This window comes from Rhinoraja longicauda, chromosome 13 (genome assembly GCF_053455715.1).
Source record: "Rhinoraja longicauda isolate Sanriku21f chromosome 13, sRhiLon1.1, whole genome shotgun sequence".
Classification (NCBI taxonomy): domain Eukaryota; kingdom Metazoa; phylum Chordata; class Chondrichthyes; order Rajiformes; family Arhynchobatidae; genus Rhinoraja; species Rhinoraja longicauda.
This window is the reverse complement of record NC_135965.1, coordinates 36,204,873-36,213,066: the sequence shown is the minus strand read 5'-3', so window position 1 is coordinate 36,213,066 and position 8,194 is coordinate 36,204,873.

Genomic DNA, 8,194 nt, shown 5'->3' with positions numbered 1-8,194 from the left:
TAACCGCGTGGGTTTTCTCTGAATGCTACGGTTTCCTTCCACATTCCAAAGAAAGGTTTGTAGGTTAGTTGGCTTCTGTAAAGTTGTCCCTAGTGTGCAAGATAGAACTAGTGGACAGGTGATCGCTGGTTGACATGGACTCATTGGGCTGAAGGACCTGCTTCTATACTGCATCTCTAAACTAAACTCAACTAAACAAATCATCAATATCCAGCTGTGGATTTCATATCAGAATTAGATTCAATAGTTTAAGGAACATTTTTTCAACAAATTGATTGATTTAAAAAAAAAACACAGTATGGAATCATTTCTTTTGGCACACAATGAGTCCACATTGACCACGTGTTCGCAAAATGCTGGAGTAACTCAGCAGGTCAGGCAGCATCTCGGGAGAGAAGGAATGGGTGACGTTTTGGGTCGAGACCCTTCTTCAGACTGATGTCAGGGGAGGGGGCGGGACAAAGATAGAATGTAGTCGGAGACAGGAAGACTAGTGGGAGAACTGGGAAGGGGGAGGGGATAGAGAGGGGAAGCAGGGACTACCTGAAGTTAGAGAAGTCAATGTTCATACCGCTGGGGTGTAAACAGCCCAAGCGAAATATAAGGTGCCGTTCCTCCAATTTGCACTGGGCCTCACTCTGACAATGGAGGAGGCCCAGGACAGAAAGGTTAGATTGGGAATGGGAGGGGGAGTTGAAGTGCTGAGCCACCAGGAGATCAGGTTGGTTGAGACGGACTGAGCGGAGGTGTTGAGCGAAAAGATCGCCGAGCCTGTGCTTGGTCTTGCCTATTCATTTTTTTCTAGCTTTTTCCTATACATGTTCACAATAGCCTGTGTTATCCCACTTTCGAATCCACTCCCTACACACTTGGAACAATTTTACAGAGGGCAATTAACCTACAAACCCACACGTCTTTGGGATACTTTGGGCAGTATTTCAGTATTTTGATGCAATTTAGACAGTTCACTCTGTAGCTGGGCAAGGAATGCAAGATGCCAGCGATCCTTATATCTGCCAGCTTTAAGGGATTTTGTTCCTTGCACTTTACCGGGTAGCTAATTTTTGCTTTAAATTAATTAACAGTAGTTTGATATTTTTATACATACATCAGATATTTGTTTCCTAATTTAACCCAAATGCCATGCTTTGAACCATGTTTGATTATCTGAGATCTTCAAGAAAGGTGCAGTGACTGGAGTGATCTCAGGCAGTCACAGTCAGTGCCTCAGATGCCTCCTGGGCACCATTCACAACTCGACCCACTTACGGGACAACCACAGAATGGTGGTGCGGAGCTCGGTGGGAGCTTGCAACTGGAGATTAGTGTTCCCGTGAGGTGGCACAGGATCAAGGATGGGAAGCAGGTTGGATAGTGTATCACTGTTTGAAATCAGCCACAAAAAGAAACTCGAGCGTTATTTTTTTAAATTTTCATTGATTGATTGATACAGCTTGGAAACAGGTTCTTTGACCCACTGAGTCCATGCCCGCCATAGTTCACTCGTTAACACTTGTTCTATGTTATCCCACTTTTGCTTGCACTCCCTCGAGACAATTTACAGAGGCCCATTAACCTACAAACCCGCTCGTCTTTGGTATGTGGGAGGAAACCCGAGCACTCAGTGGAAACCCACACATCACAGGTAGAACATGCAAACTCCACACAGACAGTACCCAAGGTCAGGATCGAACCTAGGTCTCTGGCACTGTGAGGCAGCGGCACTATCAGCTGCACCACTCCGCAGCAGTTCAGTTTGTTGCGGTGTTCAGCAGCTATTTTTAGCTGTCCACTAAGTAATTTGCCTTCTTTGGCTATTGCTTTTATGTTCTTCTCAAGTTGGCTGTTACATTTGCAAAGATTCATGATACAGTTTTTCAGGAATATACAGTGCTACGGTGTGTACTGGTCTGAAATGCTAATTCTAACATCTGTCCTAAGTTGTAGTCAGGCAACGACAGGGCACAGGGCCCGAGTCAAAAGGGATGCAGCAGCAACAAACCTGACCTTCATGCAGGCACAGAGGTCACCAGATCTACAGTTCAACATTTCAATTCGTCATTTGATTAATTGGCCTTTTATAAAAAATACAAAGTCATGATGATGCAGAATCTATTATATATTCAATGTTTCCAAATATTGCCATAATGTGGTGACCGGAAACCCCAAAACAGAAATCAAGAAGATGAAACTGAATAAAGTGTTTGGTGTGGTTAAGACTGGATTGACTGGTTTTTCAGGTCACATTTACAAAAGTGACAGCTCTGTACCTGTTGCCAATCCCACACAGCACGAGCCGTCTCCCGGCTGTGCCATCTGTATCTTTCCGTGATGCAGGGAAACGTTTTAAGTATGGGCTACTCTTGCACACTTTCCATTCACTCTTGCCCAGTGGCAATCCCGGTACACGGGGGTCCTCCCCCTTAACATCATGGACCCGGGGTGGAGAGTATTGCACACGGCCCAGACCGTGCAACTGATTTTTCAGTCGATTCACATTATCCTCATCCATCTGCCACTTCTGTCTTCAGGAGCAGTCAGTGTACCATGTATATATGGGACGCGTGAGGTTACATCTCATTTTTGACTATTAGAAGGTGCTGCCCCTCAAAATTCTGGTTCCACCTTAGCCCCATCGTTATGATCTGCGGCCACCTGGTGCAGAGGGAAGTGGGTTGGTTGAGGGATCTCTTGGTTAATCTGCTGTGGGGCCTGGCCAAACTGGCCATTGGTGAATCATTGCAACAGGCAGCCGACGGCTTCACCTAGGCCCACTGTCTGCCCCTCTTCCGGGCTTATGTCCGTGCCTGGGAGTCCCTGGAGAGGGAGCACACAGAGTCCATGGGCACCTTGGCTACTTTCCAGGACCACTGGGCACCGCAGGCAGCTCTCACCAATGACTTGCACAGCTGTATCATGATGTATCGACTTTTGCTAAAGTCCATATAAACAACATCTACTGTCCTTCCCTCATCAATCCTCATGGTGACCGCTTGAGAAAATCTGTCAGATTTGTGACACACACTTTCCCCACACGCAAATCCATTCTAACTGCCCCTAATCAGTTCATGCCTATCCAAATGCTGATACATCCCATCCATAAGCATCCCTTCCTGCAACCTTCCCACCATTAACATCAGGCACACTGGCTTGTAGTTCCCTGGCTTGTTTTCACTGCCCTTCTAAAATGGCAGTACAACATCAGCCACCTCCAGTCCTCTGGAGCTTCGCCTGCGGCTAAATATGATACAAATGTCTCAGCAAGGATCTCCACAATCTCCTCCCCAGTTTTCCATAAGGTCTGAGTATGCACTTGGTCAGGCCCTAGGGTTTCATCCACCTTAATGCACTTTAAAACTGCAAATACCTCCTCTTTGGTAAATTGTATCTGATCTAAGACATCACAACTCCTGTGACTCAATTCTTTAGCCCCCATGTTGTTTTCCTCAGTAAAAACAGATGAGAAGTATTCATGTAACATCTCTCCCATCGTTTGTGGCTCTAAACAAAGAGATGTCCTGCTGAGGACTATTCTCGAAGGGAACTATTCTTTCCCTAGCCACCCTTTTACTATTAATTCTTTATCATGGAGACCTACCTTGACACCCTTTTCTCCTGTCTCCAACCCTTTCTCTTGGGCATCCCCTACCTACCCTCTATAGACATTTTCATTACCAACTGCCATTGTGCCATCGAATGTCATGACTTCTCCACTCCCCTCACTCACTCCAATCTCACCCGGGCTGTACACGCAGTCCTCCACTCAATCCGCCAACACAATAACCTCCCCAATTCAAAGGAGCTAGTTATTGATCTCAGGAAGTAATCAATACATTGAGTACATGCCCCAATCAGCATCAATGGTACCAATGTCACCAACAATCTGTCCTGGACCAATCACATTAAACCTAATGCAAAAAAGCTCACAAAAGTCTTAACTTCCTCAGGCAACTCTTATCAACTTCTACAGATGTACCAGAGAAAGCATACTATTGAGATGCATAACAGATTAATTTGGCAATAGCTCTGCAATAGACCATAGAGAACTGTTGATGTAGCCCAGTCCATCGCACAGACCAGATTCCACACAATGCCATCTGAACTTCACCCTGCCTTAGTGTAGATAACCATATTAGATCACCTCACTTATTATGCACATTCCACATGTGATCCAGTCCGGATCTTCATCCCCACCTAGACTAGATGTTGACTACGGAGACGATAGCATGTAATGTTACCTCCACTAGTGTTACAATAAAACTATGAGTTGTTACTCCTGTGTATGGGTTTGATTCCAACAACATGGTGTCAGAAGTGGGATACGAACCCACGCCTCCAGCTGGATGTTAAACTGCCTGTCACACTGACCTGCGATGCCTCCCAATATGGACTAGGAGCAGTTTGCCTCTCAAACAACGGCAACAGCAACAGACCCATTGCCTATGCTTCTCGCACCATGACGGACACGGAACAACACTACGCGCAGATTGAAAAAGAGCTGCTAGCGGTTGTTTTCGCCTGCAAGAAGTTCAACGACTTCATCCTCAGAAAAACAGTCACTATTGAGACCGACCATCAACCACTTATCAGCATCCTGAACAAACCGATACACGCTGCCCCAGCGAATGATGTTACAACTACAGAGGTACGACATTTCTCTGATTTACAAACGTGGCGGATGCCCTTTCTCGTGCTCCACGTAAAACCTGCGAGACACTTTCAGCGGATGAGGACAGCTTCGTTGTCATGATGGTCTCTTACGTTCCCTCATCCTGCTTGGAAGACCTGGCAGCCCCGCCTGCTGCTGATGATACCTTACGATCACTCTCCTCTGTCATACGGCATGGGTGGCCGGACTAAGCAGAACAGACTGCCACCTGCAATTCGACCCTTCTTAGCCATTCACGATGAACTGGTACAACAGGAAGGCATTATTGTAATGGGCCACAAAGCTGTAATTCCTGCTTCCCTACACAGCAAATACTTTGATAATGTCCATGGGGGACACCCAGGCGCAGAAGCGACTATTCTAACGGCGAAAAGCATGTTCTTCTGGCCTGGAGTGACTGATTATATATGTAAGTAGGTAGAATCCTGCGCAGTGTGCAACAGCCCAGCACCGCACGAACCAAAGCAACCACTCCTCTCACAGCCAGTTCTTGACCGATCGGGTGTCCACATCAGGGAAAAGGTTTCAAGTAAAATCAATTGTACTGACTGAATGCGTATCAAAGATGCCACAGCAGCAGAGGTCTCCCGGGATGCTCGGCAGGGCCAAACGACCCAGTGGGCCGACACCGAGAACAAAGGGGGACCCTGTCGGGCCAAGCCACCGAGAACAAAGGGGGACCCGGCAGGGGGGGCACCATGAACAAAGGGGGACCAGGCAGGGGGTCACCATGAACAAAGGGGGACCCGGCAGGGGGCACCATGAACAAAGGGGGACCCGGCAGGGGGCACCATGAACAAAGGGGGACCCGGCAGGGGGGCACCATGAACAAAGGGGGACCCGGCAGGGGGGCACCATGAACAAAGGGGGACCCGGCAGGGGGGCACCATGAACCAAGGGGGACCTGGCAGGGGGGCACCATGAACAAAGGGGGACCCGGCAGGGGGGCACCATGAACAAAGGGGGACCAGGTGGGGGCCGCAGAGAACAAAGGGGAACCCAGCAGGGGGCACCATGAGGGACCTGGCAGGGGGGCACCACGAACCAAGGGGGACCCGGCAGGGGGGCACCATGAACCATGGGGGACCTGGCAGGGGGGCACCGCGAACCAAGGGGGACCCGGCAGGGGGGCACCATGAACCAAGGGGGACCCGGCAGGGGGCACCATGAACCAAGGGGGACCCGGCAGGGGGGCACCATGAACCAATGGGGACCCGGCAGGGGGGCACCATGAACAAAGGGGGACCCAGCAGGTGGAAGGGCTGACAAGAACAAACAGAAACCTGGCAGGTGGGGAGCTGACAAGAACAAAGGGGGACCGGAGTGGGGGGAGGCCGCCGAGATCAAGGGGTGACCCAGTGGAGGGCCACCGAGAACAACGGGGGACCCTGCAGACCGCCTGGGGCCACGTGCGGCGGCATGGCCTGGTTCACCACTGCGAGAAGACAAGACTGTACTGAGAACTTTCTAAACTTGATCGGCTCCCGAAACGCGGCGACTGTTTGTGCACTAGGTGAAGTCTGCTGTTTGATTTTACCGGATTGTAAGCAAAAACATAGAATTCCACTATACCTAGGTACATCTGACAATAAATGATCAATTAATCTATTTTTTTGTGTATCAAAAATAATTTATTCAATAAGATACTGTGGCGGTGCCCGGGGATTAGGCCACTCCCTGGATCATCCCCCTCGGCACGGGTTTGACAGGGCTGGGAAAGGGACTAGTGCTACAGGGTTTGCCTGAAGGGGCTAAAGAGATAACTCGTGCTTGAGACTGAAGAGTGTGGATGTTCTGTTGCTGCATTAAATTACGGTTAATACCTACCTGGCATCTTGCCTGATTCCTACTGCGTCCAGACCCACTACAATCTACATACTAAAATTCTCGTTTGTTTGTTTGTTTGTTCCTGAACTACAGCCAAAACGGTACACGATAGTGTGAACAATTTTAGGCCCACCTTACTCACCTTAGTCCCTTTGGAGCTAATGGAAGAAGTTTCATTGAAATGGGTGTTATATTTTTAAAGTTATTCACATTTTAAAGTTTAAATCCAAGGTGGGGGGGGGGGGGGGGTTGAGGGGGATGGAGTGGGGGGAGGGGAAGGGGAGAGGGAAAGGAGGTTAGGGGAAGGGGAGAGAGGGAGAGGGGAGGGAGGAGGAGAGGGTACTGCAGCAATGCAGCTTTGGGCCCAACGGGTCCACTTGGTCTAATACAAAATAAACCGTGGTAACACACCCATCACCACAGTACAAAACCACCAAATTATCTAAGACACTATTTTTTCAAATAGCTATAATACAATACATTCAATCCCCCGCGGGCCGGGAAATCCCCCAAGCTGCCCGTGGAACCAATGAATCATTGAGGTCAAAGATTGCCCCACAGGCGGCTGTGGGGCAATGAGCTGTCGTAGATCACGCTCACCTGCTGATCAGCTCAATTAAAACCTGTTAAAGGGTTTTCTATCAAAGTTTTAGCAAAACACAAAGTGCTGGAGAAACTCAGCTGCTCAGACTGTGGAGGGAAATGGACAAACGATGTCTCGGGTCGGGACGCTTCTTCAGACGCTCTAATAGATTTTTTTTACATTCTCCTCCTCCATCCATCTTCATTCATTCATTCACTCAGTCTTTGCCCCTGCCTCTCTATTCCTCCGCCTCTCAGTAAAAGGAAGTCACTTTGCAGAAACAAGGCTGATGTCAACATTCTTTCCCCACTGAACTAATCAAAACCTTGGTGTGCTGTCGCTTTGCTCCAGAGAAGCCCAGTCTGAGTGCAGCCCCAGTACTTACTCTGCGGGACGGGACGGGACCGTTTCCCCTCCTCAGTGGGATTGGGAGCCAATATCCTCGGATTCCCGATTTGAGCACCAAACTCAATCTTCCACCGCACAATACGCCATATCAAAGAAAAAACCCGCGAAAATCCATCTCTCTCTTCCGGGGTCCGCCAGTAAATGATTATATACTTTAAAAAACTTTTATACTGATACAGATTTTGCAGTTAATTGCACAGGGGTAATGATTCCTACATACGTTGCATTCTTTAATTTTGCTTCCAAATTTTCCGCAGGGACCACGTTGATATTTTGCACACTGTCCCGATTCGAGTGCAAGTTAACAGCGATGGATTAGTTCTCAGTCGTTATCAATGCAACTGCAGCCCACAATCTTGTTCATTTCAAGCACACTCTGTTGCTATGCCAGCAATCCACTCGCCACTTTCACCACTTGTGCTGTTAGTTACGTGGAACAGTCCTTGTTCCAAACTTACTCTGGCACTACCCCCACCTCTTTCCTCTGAACCTTTGAGAATTATTGGGACACGGCAAACACATCAACAGTGGGATTGGGGCCATGCAACAATATGCTAGTGCAAGAAGGTTAGAAGCATACCTTCTCCCCCGAGCCAAACCCTCATACTCCAGGTAAATTCATTATTAAATTAAATGTGGTGGGAAGAGATTTCACATTTTCTGAGTACTTCATTTATATCACTTGGAGAAAATGTCAAGCTGAATCA